General features: G+C 30.6%; 1 long non-coding RNA gene across 3 annotated transcripts; it reads right to left on the bottom strand.

Annotated features, from left to right (window-relative positions):
- Positions 1-4042: 4042 nt before the first annotated feature.
- Positions 4043-16063, bottom strand: LOC106691860 (uncharacterized). Of its 3 annotated transcripts, XR_010843091.1 has the most exons (9): positions 15471-16063; positions 9642-9821; positions 7894-8024; positions 7602-7810; positions 7323-7487; positions 7063-7204; positions 6149-6341; positions 5507-5651; positions 4043-4259 (listed from the first exon to the last, which is right to left on the bottom strand). It is a non-coding gene; the product is annotated as an uncharacterized lncRNA (long non-coding RNA). The 3 variants fall into 3 exon arrangements; XR_001344868.2 differs by lacking the exon at positions 15471-16063 and having other exon boundaries at positions 9642-11383; XR_001344869.2 differs by lacking the exons at positions 6149-6341; positions 15471-16063 and having other exon boundaries at positions 9642-11383.
- Positions 16064-16820: the final 757 nt, after the last annotated feature.

The following is a 16820-nucleotide window of genomic DNA, read 5'->3' on the forward strand; positions in this document are numbered from 1 at the left end:
ATTACACTTTAACACTTAGAAAATCCCTGTTTCTGCCTCCAAATGTAATCCCACTTAACTAACCCCTGTTTAACTGATTCCTGGAATAAACCAGGGTAAAATAAAAATTAATCAATAAAAAAAGTACGGAGAAACACTATATTTGATTAAACCAAACAAAAGAACTGAGTATGTTACAAATGTTAAAAACTTATAATTGTTTTTACAGTTAAATTAAATCTTATATTTAAAGAAATTTTTGTTTTAAATCATATTAAATTGGTCAAATAAACTTAACTAATCATATATTAATATACTTATAGCTTATACATTAAGTTTTCTGTAACACTTTAATTTCTAACTAAATATTTGAGATATTAATTTATCTCAATTACCCTTTCTTAGGTTTTTTTTTTTTTTTATTTTAATAGACTTTTTAATGATGAATCTTATATAGAATTTACTCTTAACCAGCTCTTTCACTTAACTGGTCATATATTCATCCTGACTAGAATGATAAGTGATGTTCTTCTGTCTATGAAATTTAATTGGAAAAGAAGTGGATAGAATAACAATATTTATTCAAATTATTCTAAATTTGCTACTCTTATTTTCTTTTAACTTATTTGCTGCTGGATTAGCATTTTTTTTAAAGGATATTTCTAATAAATAAAAAAATAATAAATTTCATTCAGTGAATTGTAAGGCTTCATTGGAAATATACATGTTTATAATTGATAATGAAAAATTGAAAGTTTTTATTTCAGCTGCCTTTGGGAGAACATACTTCACCTTGTTTGGTCAATATTATTGGAAAGAATAAAAATAAAAAATGTTTTCTATACCGTTTCATTTTTTAATAAAGCTTTAAGGTTATACTTGAAGTAAGTGAAATAGGTCCTAAAATCTAAGACAGACTTCCATTTGTGTATACAGTATAAGCATTTCAACGTGTCCATCTAAAATGTCACTTACACCATTCTGATTTGAAATTTAATTGCAAATTCTTGTTATCTATTTTAAAATAAAATGTCTGTTTCTTTCTCTTTTTATAGCTGTACTTTATTTTATAAAATTTTATTTGACTATTGTTATTCCTTAAAAGTTTTATTTATTTTTGCTTTGTTTTTATCTTTTATTAACTAATGTAATTTAGTTTCTTTATAATGTTTCTTAATTAAATCACTGATCTATTTTGGGCTTGTACTAGTCGGAGCTATCATCAAAATTGAGGCGATGTGACCAGTACAGTTGTACCCCAGATATGCCTCCTATAATTTGATAATAGTTTCGAATTGTGTAGGAACTAACCTACTATTAGCCAACATTTTGGTCCAAATATTCTTAGGGCTAAAATATATTAATGAAGTAATGAAAAAAGGTGTAAAAATAATAAATAGAGAAACAGTGAAAGAAAAGAAACTAAATTGAATTTATCAACAAAATATAAAAACACTATGCACCATGCAAAAATAAATAAAACATTTAAGCCTAATAAAAATTGAACTTACAGTTTTGTTTGTAGAGATTTAGATTGTACAAACCTTTAGAATCTAATAAAATACTGGAATAGTGTTCAGGCCCACTTTCATTATTTTGCAATTTTTCCTTATTTTCCTTCATACTCAACCATTCTAAGAATAATTGTGGGAAACATTTTTTTTATTTCTACAAGAGTACCAAAAATGTTTTTTAATCCAAAAAAGGTGCCGTAGAAAAAGAAGTTTTGGAATCCCTGGACTATGGGTTCTAATAATGTTCAGCAGATTCATCTTTACATTATTTATAATTTAAAATATTTTTCTGTACAATCCTCTAAACTATATTCCATTATATAACTTCCAATAATGTGATTTCTGAAAATTTGTTTTATATTGAGTGTTTTTTAGTACCTGATTTTTTGCATCCTTCTATCCTTCATTTGAAATCTTTTTTTATCATATAGAATAATCATATCATCTTCATCAGATATTCATTCCAAATATATATTATTCAAATAGATTAAATATCATTGATGACAACATACACCTCATAATTATTATGTATGAGATAACTCATAGCTTGTAAAATTCTCATTTCACTAAACAACTATTTACATTTAATAAAAAATGTAAAATAGTTTGGCAAGCACAGCTTAAGACCTAGAAAAGGTTTTCAGAGACCAAATATATTACATTCTTTTTTCCTGGAAACATTAGGGAATATTTAATAGGGATAATTTTAAGAACTGGGGAGCGGGCATCAGAACTCCCAACTGTAAGGGGAATAATTTCCAAAAAATATTTGATTGCGAATTTTCAAGTCCATTAAAAATGCAACTTAGATGTAAAATATTTAGGTGCATAATGGGCAGTTCTGTTACCACCCTCCCCCCTTCCGAGTTCTAAAAATTATCCTTATTAAATCATATCCTAATGTTGCCAGAAAAAACGATTTATGGTGTCCAAGTTGCAGAAAATACGTAATTGACGGATGTATCTTTGACTGGTATTCTTCATGTCTCAAACATCATGTAAATAATCCTGAAATCTAGAACACTTTTGGATACTAATAGAACTAAAAACAAATTGAAATATTAGGGGACATTTACAAAGTAGTCATTCAATAAGGGGTAGTTTGATTTATTGAAGTTCATCGGTCAAGTATGCTAAGTAATAGGTATTACAGAAAATACTTTTCATTATAAATCTTATTATTGGTACAATTAGATTAAATCACTTCCTTTTTTTTCCAATGAACTTTCCTGCAAACAATACTTCTAAATTTCTGAGAAATGAAATAATTACATAAAGAAATATTAATTTAGTAGAATTTAAAACTGCTCCCTCTCGAATCTAGGAAACTTGAACAAATAAAAAAAAGATGGTCCTGTGTGAACTTATTTCAAAACTATTAATTTGTGAAATTAGATGGCTTTATATTTTTTTTGGGCTCAAATTCATTCTAGCCAATTTACTTTGCTGTTTTTGATAAAACTCAAAGTAAATTAGCAATTGTTTTAAGTTCCATTTTAACACACCCTCTTAATGTCTTAATTAATGATTTACTAATTATATACCATGTATTTATTTAAATAATTACTTTTTATGTTAATATCTGGTTATTTTTTTTGTAATTCCTTGACAGAATGTAATAATTAATGGTTTATTTGGGCTGTTTAATTACATGTTACCACTTGAATCCCAATAATTTGAAGTGAAGACATTCATGATGAACCTTAAATTACATCGAATGGGTGGTTACAGTTTTTTTTTTCTAAAGTCAGTCAGTGGTGTATTCTAAATTAGAAGGCAAACAGAAAGAGTGTTGTACATGTATGGGAGTATTTAAAAATATTCCTGGACAAAACTAATTTAGTTCAGAAATACAATTATTATAAAAACATAAAAAGATTTTGGTTTGAGACTACCAAAGCTCATTTTATTGGGACTCCACTCTTTAAAACTTTTCTGCTTGTTTTTAGATATTTTATAAAAATAACAGGCTAAACACTATTTTTCAAGTGACATTTTTTATAAGTTTATAAGTGAAGAAGGGGAAAGGGATGATAAAACAACAAAAGCATAATTGATTGGAATAATGGATTATGGAAATGTGACTGAAGATTTCTTCACTCGAAGAGAGCAAGTATGTCCTCAATGGTAATTTCAGTTTCATTGTTGCTGTTGCTGGAGGCAACACTGCTTGGAGGCGTTGCTAAGTCTGGTGGGTCGAGGTCAGACAGCAGTTATGTAGTTTTTTCAATAAAAAAAGTTAGTTCTTACAGGTGGCCTCTCACACCGGCCTCAGTATCACAGGTAGTGCCCTGGAAGCTCTTTAGGATTGTAAATATGTCATTTAAGATATGCTTTCATCTTTCCTAATGGGTATTGTGAATCTTATTTTAGGCTAGTTCCCTTTTGCCACTTCCTCCTATACCTGCGTTCTTTTTGCCGGACCCGGTGATTACCCACCTGGCATTATTAAAATTAAGTAAGAGGAATGAAAAAATAATAAAATACATATAAAAGTATAGTTAGTATATTTATGTACACTATTAAAATAAAATAATAAGAAAGTGGGAAATAAATCGTAAGTATAGGAACTTAAATTTCCATAACATTCCATAATTATTATGTATGAGATAACTCATAGCTTGTAAAATTCTCATTGAAGAGAGCAAGTATGTCCTCAATGTTGCTTTTGCTGGAGGCAGCACTGCTTGAAGGCGTCAGGTCTGGTGGGTCCAGGTCGGGCAGCAATTCCATGAGGTCCACTACTCCTGTTCGATCAGGTAGGACCTGGAATTAAAAATAAAAAATAAATAATCAAGTAGGAAGCAATGATTATTTAAAACAAAATTGATTAAAATTAAATATGAAACGCTCGATGATGATAGAAATTATAAGAATATGAATAATACATATGATTTGTGATGCTTTCATTTCATTCCGAAATAAGTAAAGAGTTTTAATTTAATTTTCTAAAATGCAGTGAATGCTTCATTAGCTGAAATTTAAGTTAGGTTGATTTATCTTTGAGCTATCAAATTTTCAAGGTATTGGTTTTTTGTTTAATTATTAAGTTCATAGAAAATGTAAATAGATTTGCTTGTTTTACTGATCACTGTCAATTAATGCCAAAGTACTATTGTAAAATAATAGGAATATGTTTTGTTTCAGAACCAGCTTTAAAAATACTTAAGAAACATGCATACCTTGTACCAAAACTAATAATGCATTAAAAATACTTTTTTATCCCATTCTTCTCCCTGAAAAAGATTCTTTCACGACATGAATTTTTATGGACTATTGATTCTATATTTTCATGATAAAGTAATTATTTGTAAATAAAGGTTCACAAATGGATCAATTTATCTGGATCAACCTCTTTTCTCTAGGTAAAATTTTGAACACTTTCAGAAGGCATGACTTTCTTTTAAAAAATATGAATACTTCTATTAATTAATGTTTACAATATTGGAAATAGTTTGAATGATTTTTTAGAGTTGAAAAATCAAACCAGAATTTATAAACTTGAGTCTTTATTCACAAATAAAGTTTTTTAGTCAGCCAGTTGAAGAATTTTTTCAATAAGCTATCTGCTTGCCAATAATGTGATATTGCAGATCGGTTTCCTTTGGAGGCAAACAAATAAGAAATATTTTAAGTGAAGGCAAAATATTATTGAACTTAACTAAAGAGGAAATTGAAGATGATAAAGATAGCAAAAAGTCAGATAGTGGAAATGATGGGATGCCATGCCAGGACCTAATGCTGTCTTAACATTTTAACCATCAAAGCGCAGAAACAAGTCAAAAATATTCAAGTTTCAGAAATTGAGAGATGGGGCAGCTCAAAAAAGAATGTAAAAGTTAAAACAACCAAAAATTTGTTTTAGTGTAAGTTATAATATTACTCTATATATAATTGTGTCGATTCCCATTCCAGTTCAGGCTACAGACTAAGGGTACTGTCCGATCAGTTTGATTTTTAATTCAAAATACTTCTAAGTAACCAAAAAATGTATATAAATAATTGATTGTTACCTCCTCATGGCCTTGCGATCCTCTGAAGGGCTTCCAGTTGGCAGCAGAATCTAGCAATATTTCTTCCACTTCTGAAGTGTAGAGCGTATTGAGGATGCCCCACATGTACTGGTCAACCTCAAGTACTTCCAGTTGGGCAGGTTTACTGAAATATTTTTTATATTATAACAGTGAACTTTGAAAACCATACTTATTTGCAATACTTTAGAATGGGCAATAAGGTATTTAAATTAAAGATTTTAACCACTCCCTAATTTTTAATGTAGATTATGGTTGGGTTACTTAATCTAGGCAATTTAGAAAAAGATGGTTTGGAGGTGGAGAAATCAAACCAAAAATATTAAAGAACTGTTTAAATACATACTGTTTAATTTAGGTATTCCCCAGAGTAAAAGTTGGGGGATATTACACAAACTAATTTTTATGCTGGTAAGCTGGTTTAAATAAAGAATTACTGGTAATGATGGAGTGGACTGAGTTTATAATACATTGATATCATAGGCTTTTAAATGAAATACCTCCATTCTCTCTTTATAAATTTTCTGAAACAATTTGCTGGACGGTTTGAAAAAAATGGTTACAATATGGTTAGTTCGTTAGTGATAGTTTTGGTTTCATTACATTAATTGATTAAAGTATTACATTTTACTTGTTTAATATTCTTGGGGCTTGAAGGTTGGTTCTGGTGTGAATCTGAAGATGGAAGAAGGGTTCTCTCTTGGGTCTTTCTCCTCATCCTTCTGCCGCCGTCACCTCTCTCGCCTGCGTGTTAGGTTTTACTCTCTTATGACTTATAAGAAGAGACCTTCTTGAAGAGTTCTGTCTCTTTCTTCCCCTGTACAGATCAAGATGGCTTCTCAATTGGTTCTAACCCCTTTGTTTTTGGGGCCTAGATGGCTGCCCAGGCCTCTTACCACTTATCTTTGCCAGTAGATGGCATCATGAATTTCTGTTCAGAAGTGAGGGGGGACTTTACTTAAACACATACATTCTAATTAACTAAAAAATTTAGCTAGAGATTATCTGTTTAAAGTAGCTTCCTAATGCAGCTAATGAGTTCCATTTCCTTGAATTTATTTAATGATTTAGATATCAATTTAACTAATTTATCAAGAATAATAACAATATTAATTTTTTTTTTTAATCATAAGGAGTTTCTTTAGCTGAAAGATGAGGGAGGTCTACAGCTGTAAAACCATAAGCTAGAAAGATGACTTAAAACTGTAATAATATTAATACAGCATATTTAATTTTCGCTCAGAACATATGGGTTCTTGTGATCTCGATAAATAATCTAAAGTAATAATAATAAAGTAATTAAATTGTTGATTAATGTTCAATAGAGTTTATACTTGATAAATAGATATAAAAATAGAGTCAAAGATTTTATTAATTTTTTTTTTGAGCCAATGGAAAGAAATGTAAAAAATATATTTTAAGCTTGAGGTTTGTTTTAAATATGTTATATACTTTTTTAATATTAAGTCACTGTTATCCTCTGATATCTGATTACAGTATAGAGATTACTTAGATAGATTAATTTAGATAGAACTTACTTGCAAATAGGACACCTCCAGCTCCTCTTTCACAATTTAACTGCATGTAAGACTCCAGGTCAAAACACTGAAAGTGTTTGCATTGCTGGTCTCTCGCGGGCCATGCGATTATTTTTGACATTATTGGATACTTTAAGGATACCTATACAGATAAAGGAAACAATATTAGAACTGATACCTCGATTTACTTAATACTGATTGCCTGATGTAATTCATAATGGCAATACAACAATTGGTGAAGCTTATGAAAAACAATTTACCTTAACTGCCGTCTGTTCAACTCCATCTTTTTCCAAACAGATCTAGGAATTGGATGAGCTGTTACTGAAATTCCTACTAATTTTAGTAATACATTGATCGGATGAAAGAAGGTTTCTGCACAAAACTTCGCTCCTATGCACTAGTTGCAACACAAAAATATGTGACTGTAATAAAGAAAAACATATGTTTAATTATTAAACACTTATAATCTCTAGGAACTAAAAAACTCAATTATATTAAATCTTATTGTATATTTAATATTCATAACTTGTATTTACGCAACAACAGGCAGATAATTTGATTTCAAGTGTATTTCTTCCTGCATGACAACATGTTTAAGGTATAGAGGCTTGTGAGATGTATTGTTCTTTCCTCTATCAATTTTGAGAGCTTTTCTGTTTACCATAACATGCACGCTTGCTGGCCAGTTAGTGTTCATTGGACAATCTTTGTAATGCAATGAATTGAATTGCAGTTCTAAGTTGGCCTGCAGAAACAATCACAGTATATTTCATAGTCCAAGAGCTTATAAAAGCAATTAATTTTTTAGAATAGATTAAATAAACAGACAGTTTATCTCTGCATAAGAGTTTGGTCCAGCTCAAATATGCGATTGTTGACTCCTAGACCATGTTCCAGTCTGAATGGGGGTAAGATTATACCATCTTCCTTTAAAAATAACATTCTTAGCTCATCATCCTCTGAAATTAAACAAATATTCATTATCATTAGCTTTTACATATCTAAACAATCATACTGTAGTAAGTAGAATACAGATTAATATCAATTTAAAATTGACATGAAAGATGTCTCAGCAATCTGATGCATTAATAGAAATCCTCGCTCAAAATCTATAAAGCAATTCATCTTTCGATTAAATTACAGTGCCATGAGTTAAAAATTAAGGAACTACATTATGTAGTGTGACATAGTTCTATCTAGAGACAACTTTTAATAGGAAATCATAACTTAAATCTATGTTTCTCAGAATTATTAGAACCTTGTCAAACTCAAGTCATATTCCTAAACAATGAATATGAATATTATCGATTCTTAAATAGATATACCGAGGAACCTTGAAATGCAAGCTTATTATACTGTGTATTTAAATCTCGCAAAGGTATTTTCCTATATCAATCTCTGATTTGTCAAAAAATAAGTTATGATAAGATAAGGCGAATGAAGATATCCCTTCTGGGCTAAGAAATGTATCATTGTTTCTTAATGCCTCTCTTAATAAAAGATATATATTTAAAATTCATAAACAAAAATTAAACCTTACAGATTTGCGGCAGAAATAGAAAGAGGAAAAGTGAACGTTTGATTTTAAAAAAGTAGCTGACAATGTACAACAGCAATAGGAAAATAAAATAGTTCGTAAATTATGTAATATATAGACACCTCCTCAAAAGGAAATAAAAAGCAATGAGGAAATAAATATATATATTGTAATATGCTCTTTTTGAGTAAATAATATATTTTGATGTATAAAGGTTTTTTAATATGTTTTATTTTATGTATCATTTTAATATTCATTTGTTTTGTTTATCCAAAAAACAAGCTAACCAAGTTTCATTGTTTATAATAACTTCGTGATACAAAAAACCAAGATGGCGGTATGTTAAATCAAGGCCACATTGAGCAGATTCAAATATCATAAAAACTATTTTAACTCTTCCCATCATAATTGAAAATACAGTAAATTAAAGGAAAAATAGAAATCAAGGAATAGTGCAAATGAATAGTATTCAGAAAATAAATCATTTGGAAAAATCCCTAACTGTTGGGGGACAATGATGTTTACATGTAACCTCAAGGCAGGTTTCCATTTTGAGAAGTGCTCACTCATGTCTGGGGCTCCAGAGGGAGAGGATGAAGCTTCATCAATTTCTGTCCAGCAAGAAGAAGAAGCCATTTTGGACGCCAGAACAATAGAAGAACAAAGAAAACACCAGGAATCAAGAAGATCGTAGAGCTTGGTTAGTTTTGTATGCATAATAATAGATACATGTGTAAAATAGATTTTAATTTAAATTAAGAGAAATTATTGTATCTGTATTCTGATTGTCTAGCAACCACACGCCCTGAGATTAAGAGTCTCTCTTTTTGTATAATAAAATTATATTATCTATTTTATATTAAAAGTTCTTAAATTAGAACCCAATTATCTTTTATATTTGAAAAAATTATAAAACGAGTAAAGATTCTTTTTTATTTTATTTTTAATATTTTTTAAAATTATTACAATATATAATGGAAGAAATAATTAACAATCTATTAGTCAGGTAAAAAGCTAAATTAATGGTTATTGTTATTACCTGTAGTCTCATTGGCTCACCGCCTGGTTGCATTGTTCCACCTGGGATCATCCCACCATACATGGCCCCAGACTGGATCATCGACATTCCCATTTGTCCCATTCTGTTCATCGGCATGTCAGTAGGGGGCCCTATTTGGGCGTAACTACTGGTAGCATACTGCCCACCGACGCCCTGCATCTGTAAGAAAATAATAAAATGATAAGTACAACAATTACTTTTTCTCTAATTGTTCAAATGCAAACAGGTGAAAAAATAAGTTTTGCTGATTTTTAATAATATCAATCTATATTGATATGAAAATTATCACATATTTCATGATTATTCGTTTTATATTATCAAAAAATATATATATAATATAATAATTATACATTGGTTCAAATTTGTTTTTGTAAAATATTGATTTATAGTTCTGGGGTTTAACTGTGCCAATTGTTACGGTGGGTAGGGGTTCAAAATGAACCTTTACTAGCCCAGCCATGTAAGGTAATGAAAATGGGTAATGGTAATGGGTGGTGGGGTGTCTCGTGGAGAGATGTCTTCTTGGAAAAGATGAACCGCCCGCCGTGGAAACTAACAGGGTTGGCCAACCTGCTGGCAACATACCAGGTAGAGAGATAAGGGGCCACTGACCCGGCCTAAGCTTACGTAAAACTGGTATTACTAATACTTCTGTAGCCAAAACAAAACATGGTAATACGCAATTCTTACAACCATAACAGATAAATTATTAAGCATGTGTTGGCTGGACGGTCTGATCTCAAGGGATCAAGCTCATGGAGCTCGGAGGGACCAAGAGAACGGCCTGGAGACCTCACAGAAGAGGGCAAGGGCTGAGAGTGATTTTGTATAAAGGTAACATCCAACAAAATGTCATTGGTTTTATCAGCGTCTAACGGAGTATACTGATTAGATTTTAGGATTTCAGGCTGAGGCAGGCGGGTAGATTCAGGTTGACCACAGATTGGGGACCTCTTGGAGGTGCACCGCAATGGTGAGTGAAATGGAAGAAAATTATTCGCCAACGAAATGTCGCGAGAAAAACTAGGATCTGACGCTGCTAGGTGTTTTGTTCCTGGAGTTTCGTCTTGGACGAAAATATTTTCTAACGAAATGTCGTTAGATTTATTAGGCTCAGATGTAGCTGGACGATCTGACCTCAGGGAATCAGGCTCTTGGAGCCCAGTAGGATCAAGAGGACTGCTTGGAGAAGTATGAAGCTCTAAAGGCCAAGTGGAATTGTGCTGGTTTACTGGGGACCCATCTGAGGTAATCTTCAGTTTTCATACACTCTGAGAAAAGACTTTTTCCGGGTAAATGTCTCTGGAAATAAGTGGCTCTGGTGCAGCTGGAAGGACAGAATGTTTTTTGTATTGTGCTATTGAGGAATTTATAAATTTACTACAATGACCCAGGGAACTAGAGTGGCATGTAGAATTGGAACAGGGAGGTGTGCCTGCGACTCCAGAGTTTTGAGGAAGATCTTCAGAATCACTGGTTGGCTGAAGTGGTCCTTCTACTGTACCTAAATTATAACAATGATTATTGAGATTTTTTTTGTTGATAGAATGAGGACTATGAGCCTTGATTATCATTGGCGGGAAAGAATTCATTTTTGGTAATGATTGAAGATAATTGATATGAGCCTTTGAGGCTGAAGAGATAAGAGGACCCACGGGAGTTGGGTTCATATAATGTTCATGGGTAGCAAGACCTTCATAATAATATTCCTAGAGGGAAAGATCTTCTTCACCTGGAAAAAGCTATGAAACATTTGAGAGAGAGCAAAGTTTTTTAAGTGAATCGTAAGCCTCACAGAAGGAAGTGTAATAAAGTCTCAGTTCTAAGTACATTCCTTTATATAAAAATAATTTTTCAGGGTCTTTTGCAATATCTCGCCCTTGAAAAATAAAAGTTTCAATCTGGGAAGCATAATAGTTTAATTTCTCTTTGAGTTTTTCGAATTGAATTTTGATATCCCCTGGTATGACCATTTTTATTTTAGAGATAAATAATATGAATAAAAAGGAAACGAGAAGAGAATAAGTGAAGAAAGAGGGGGAGAAAAACAAAATTAATTAATGGCGAAATGGAGCACCTTACAAGTTAATATTTTTTCTATAAAAAATAATTTTAAAAAAGATGAAATAAAAAGTATAATAACAAAATTCGACTACCGGAGGACCTTGGCAAAAATTAATCAAAAAATATATCCCATCTATCTTGGACTAAATGTGTTAAAAATTCAAAAACAATATCCGGCCCGAGTTGACCAAATGTTACGGCGAGTAGGGGTTCGAAAGGAACCTTTACTAGCCCAACCGTGAAAAGAAAAGAATAGTCGAATTTTGTTAGTTTTGTATTTTTTAATAAGTGAACATAATAAAAGGAACACAAAATATATAAGAATATACAAACTAGAAGAAAAATAAATCTTAAAACTATTACAAAATTAAATGAATTGAACGAAAGAGAGAAAAAATAAGGTCTTATATCACCGGTGATTGATGGGGCCCCGGTTGTGGTTATTGTCCTGAGTGGATGTTCTGGTAGAAGTAGATCAACGTACGTCCGGCCGCCTTGTTCTCTTGGAGGATGAGCCGAAGACGAGTATCAGGGTTGGCCAACCTGCTGGCAACTACTGAGAAAGTAGAGAGAGAAATAAGGGACCACTGACCCGGCCTAAGCTTACGTAAAACAGGTATTATTAATACTTCTGTAGCCAAAACAAAACATGGTAATACGGAATCCTTACAACCATAACAGATAAATTATGAAGCATGTGTTGGCCGCAACACCAATGGACAGAAAATATTGAAAATTCTCAGTTTCTCTTTAGAAATCTAAAATCAACAGAAATCTTATTATCATAAAATAATTACATAACATGCATTAATTAATATCTAAATAGAAAAAATTTGGTTCTCATCACTAGACTTACTGCACTTAGATATGCAGTCACTTTAGGTAATTGCTTAACATATCATGTAATAAAATATCATATTAGATCACGATTTGGCCTTAGATACATGCCAGTTTTCAAAGATGAACCATGTTACAAATTTCATTTAAAAATCAATAAATATAATTTAGGAAATATATAGAATAAAAATTTATAAAAGTATTCACCATAACATATGAAACCATGACTTTTGACAGGTTTTCAGGTGAGAGTTGGAACAATATAATTATTATTGTATTAAATTGCAGCAATTAATTTTAATAAATATTAAAAATTAAACATATAAATTATATCGATATTAGGTGACATGAACCCTCCAGCATACCTGAAAAGTACCGTTATAATAGGCCTAATAACCTTAGGCAAATATTTTCCAACAGACAAATCAAGTTTTTGGTATTAGTCCAAAAATAGCTTATTCTAATGGTTTCCAAAAAGAAAAATTAATAAATCGTTAAAATATCAATTTTTTTTATTGAAATCTACAATAACATTAGTAAATGTTCAGGAGCAGATTATTATAGCATGATCATGACATCTAAAGTAACAATAGTTAATAAAGTAATTATTAAAAATAATACTTAAATTAATTATTGATTAGCAACTATTTATTTCGACGTAACAGGGACTGCAATTGATTATTAATGTTTATTTTAAAAGACTTTCAATTACACAGTATTTAAACAGTTATGAAACTTAAGAATATAAATTTTGTAACTAGAAAAATCCGCACTAATAAAAAAAATTATTCACATTATAACAAATTTTAAGCTGACTAAAATAATGACAGCAGCTTCATTGCCACGGCAAATGGTGATAACTATCAAGCCGTATAAGTTATCATCATGGCAACTAATAATTTTAATATTATTTTTAACATCAATGGGCAATTAAACTCTTTATTAGTTTAAAAAAAATTATATAATTTATCTAACGGACAATTTTACGTCTGAAATTTTAAAACAACGTGGCTGGTTTTCCTAACTTTGCAGAGAGTCTGGAGTTGTTATCTGATATTTTCTCTATCCTTGAAAATCATTTTGAGAAATGTTTATTAATCGTAGTTTGAATTAGCCTACTACTTGAATTTCATAATAATTTTTATATAAAAAAAAAATATCCATTTTAAAACAAACAATCAGTTTTGAACAATAAATTTAAATATTCGTAACCCAATATTTTGTGTGTTAATATTACAAAAAAAAATTTAGGGATCCTGGGTGGGTGTGGTACCCTCTAGCCCTTCCATGACGATTAAACATGGTCTTAAAACTCTGTTCTATTATTTTTGTGAATTTCATTTATTTTGAAATATGCTGTCCCATCGAAAATTTTGATAAAATAATTAATGACAACAAATCTATAATGATATGCATACAATATACACCTGTAATATCTAACGAGAAAAAATGAAATTCTCAACATGGATGAGAGTTAAATGACGACAGTACCAATATTCATCAACAAAAAATGTATAAATGATTGTTTCTTGATAATATTTCCAAGACCTTGATAGTGCTATCAGAACTGATATTGGAAAAATAAATATTTTATATTAACTATATACGCATATTAAAAAATAAATATATAATTGTTCAAACAAGAGATTTATATTTAAAATTCTTAAATAATTTTCCGCTGGTTATCAATGAATATTTTGATGAGAATCGATGTAGAAATATTCTCTACATACATTCAAATACTTCATTTCGTTTTATTTTTTCATAGAATTAAAAATAAAATATTTATATCAATCAAAAGAAACTAAAAATGTAATGTACTAGAGTCAACCTATAAAATAATAATTTTTGTTAGGGATCGCCTGTACGAACACCGCTCACGCTTCCCACCAGCTTCAGCTCCTTTTCTGTGCACGACCATTTATTGTGTTCATTTAATTAGTAAAATATAAATGATTTTATAATGTTATATATAAACATTATCATGTTATATAAAAGTAGCTCTATAAGATATGGTACGATTCACGTGTTCCAGGACGGCCCTTGGCGGCGAACTCTTCCTGGCGGGAAATAATGAATGCGAATTTCGGAGGGAAAAGTTTAATTAGTAAATATCCATTGCCACACAATACTTCTACTTTAATTACAATGAAAATACAATTTAGGACGACATATTACAATAATTAAAATCCCCGATTATCGGTACAAATTACTTTCTGAACAACAAACAATTATGAACCCCTCCCCCCATTTTTTCAATTCCCGAATATTATAAATTTATACTAAGTAAATCTTACTTATTATAAATTTTAGAACTCACTCTAAATATTATTTTTTTTTAATACTTAAGCCATTTCTTTTTTCATTTTATTTAATAAATGATTATAGATTGATTTGTCTGTTTAAGGAACGTTAGTAAAATATAAGTATGATATACATTGTCAAGTTAAGAAACAGATATTCATTCATAATATCTTTAGAAACCTATGGTAAATTTAATGGTTACAAACACAAAATATTCACAATTCCTAATAAATTTTAATTTGTATTACTTTTGTTAAGAGTAATTGAAAATTTCATCATAATATTATAGCAAGGGAGAAACAAAGATGCTAAAAATTAGTACTATAAGTGACAGAAATATTGCTAGAACAGAACCTAGTAAAGGTCAAATGTAACAAAAATCAAACTATGGAGTTAGATATTTTAGAATATATTTATTTAGGTAAATTTAAAGTTAATTAAAGAGGGGATATGAATTAAAACTTGTTATGTATTGATGTGAATTTTAGCAATGTCATTTTAATTGAAAATAATTATCATTGTCAGAAATTGATAATAAATATATATTTATGTATATACCTCCCATACCTAAAAAAAAAAATTTAACGAAATTAAAGAACATACCTGGGTGTCGGATATAAGTAATCCGAATTTTTCGGTTATTTTTGGTTTTATATAAAGACCCCGAAGACGCTGTGACTGCAATGCCGCCCCTGCCTCAGCACCACGCAAGCTAGGACCTGGCCTGCCCCTACCATCACGCCTGAGTCCAGGACACGCTGGCCAGCCACTGAAGAGGAAAGACGTTCTTCTGACACCAGGTGAAGATACATGGTTTTCACCATTTCGCCCACAGCACACCTAGATGAAGGAAGCGGCTCGAAGACGTCACCGCGGCGGCGAAAACGTCATTCACCAGATAAGCAATATCCATTAGCCCTATGAGACCCCATATTTTGTATTCATCTCATATAATTAAATTACATTGGAAACTAACTCACTAACCATTATTGCCCCTCCAGGGAATTATCTTTAGAAATAAAAGGAAATATATGCATGCTAATGAGCAGAAAGACTCACAAATTTTCGGCCCCCCTTTGCAAACTAATAATTTTAATTATTATCCAAAAATACACTCGGGACACCTGCAGTATAGCACGAGCAGGTCCCAATGTAAACATTTGGTGCATTCCGGATGAGGATCTCAGTGTGGAATACATGAGACATTAATAAAAAATAAATTTTTTTGTGTGTGACATTTCGCCTACTCTTTTAATTAATTTTATCAATTGTTCTCGATTAATATGTTAATAGGGGTAAACATTTTGATCTTAATAGGTCTAAAGGTACGCGGGAGGCCAGTCTGTTATTGAAACCTAATCCGTTCAGTCTAAACAGTAAGGGCCAATAGGCATTGGAGGTCAATGCAACGAGTGCCTCATTGTTTACAAGTTACAAGTCACATTACATTAAAAATATTATATATAGTGCATGCGATATGTGTATTTATAGATTTAAAAATTAATTGTATAAGTGTTTTTCAATTTATCGATTTTGAAAATAGTTTGCGTATCTAATTTATTATTTGTGTTATGTGCATGCGTGTTTGATTGACTGTGTATTTATTGAGTGAGCTTATCTATTTATTTATTTAAAAATTCGTTTAAATAAAAAAAAAATTATTATCCATTGTGTGCTTGAGTGTGGTTGCCTTTGTTCGTGTTATTTGTGTTGTATAATTGTTATTTATTTATTATATGTTATTTAATATACTTACTTAGTTAAGTTTAATTTAGTTTTTTATTATTATAAAATATTAATATTTATTATAAATATTCTCTCGAACTCTAAAATAATGACAGCAGCTTCAATCTATTAGTCAGGTAAAAAGCTAAATTAATGGTTATTGTTATTACCTGTAGTCTCATTGGCTCACCGCCTGGTTGCATTGTTCCACCTGGGATCATCCCACCA

Source organism: Halyomorpha halys, unplaced genomic scaffold (assembly GCF_000696795.3).
Source record: "Halyomorpha halys isolate HHAL.00 unplaced genomic scaffold, Hhal_1.1 Scaffold3847.1, whole genome shotgun sequence".
NCBI lineage: Eukaryota > Metazoa > Arthropoda > Insecta > Hemiptera > Pentatomidae > Halyomorpha > Halyomorpha halys.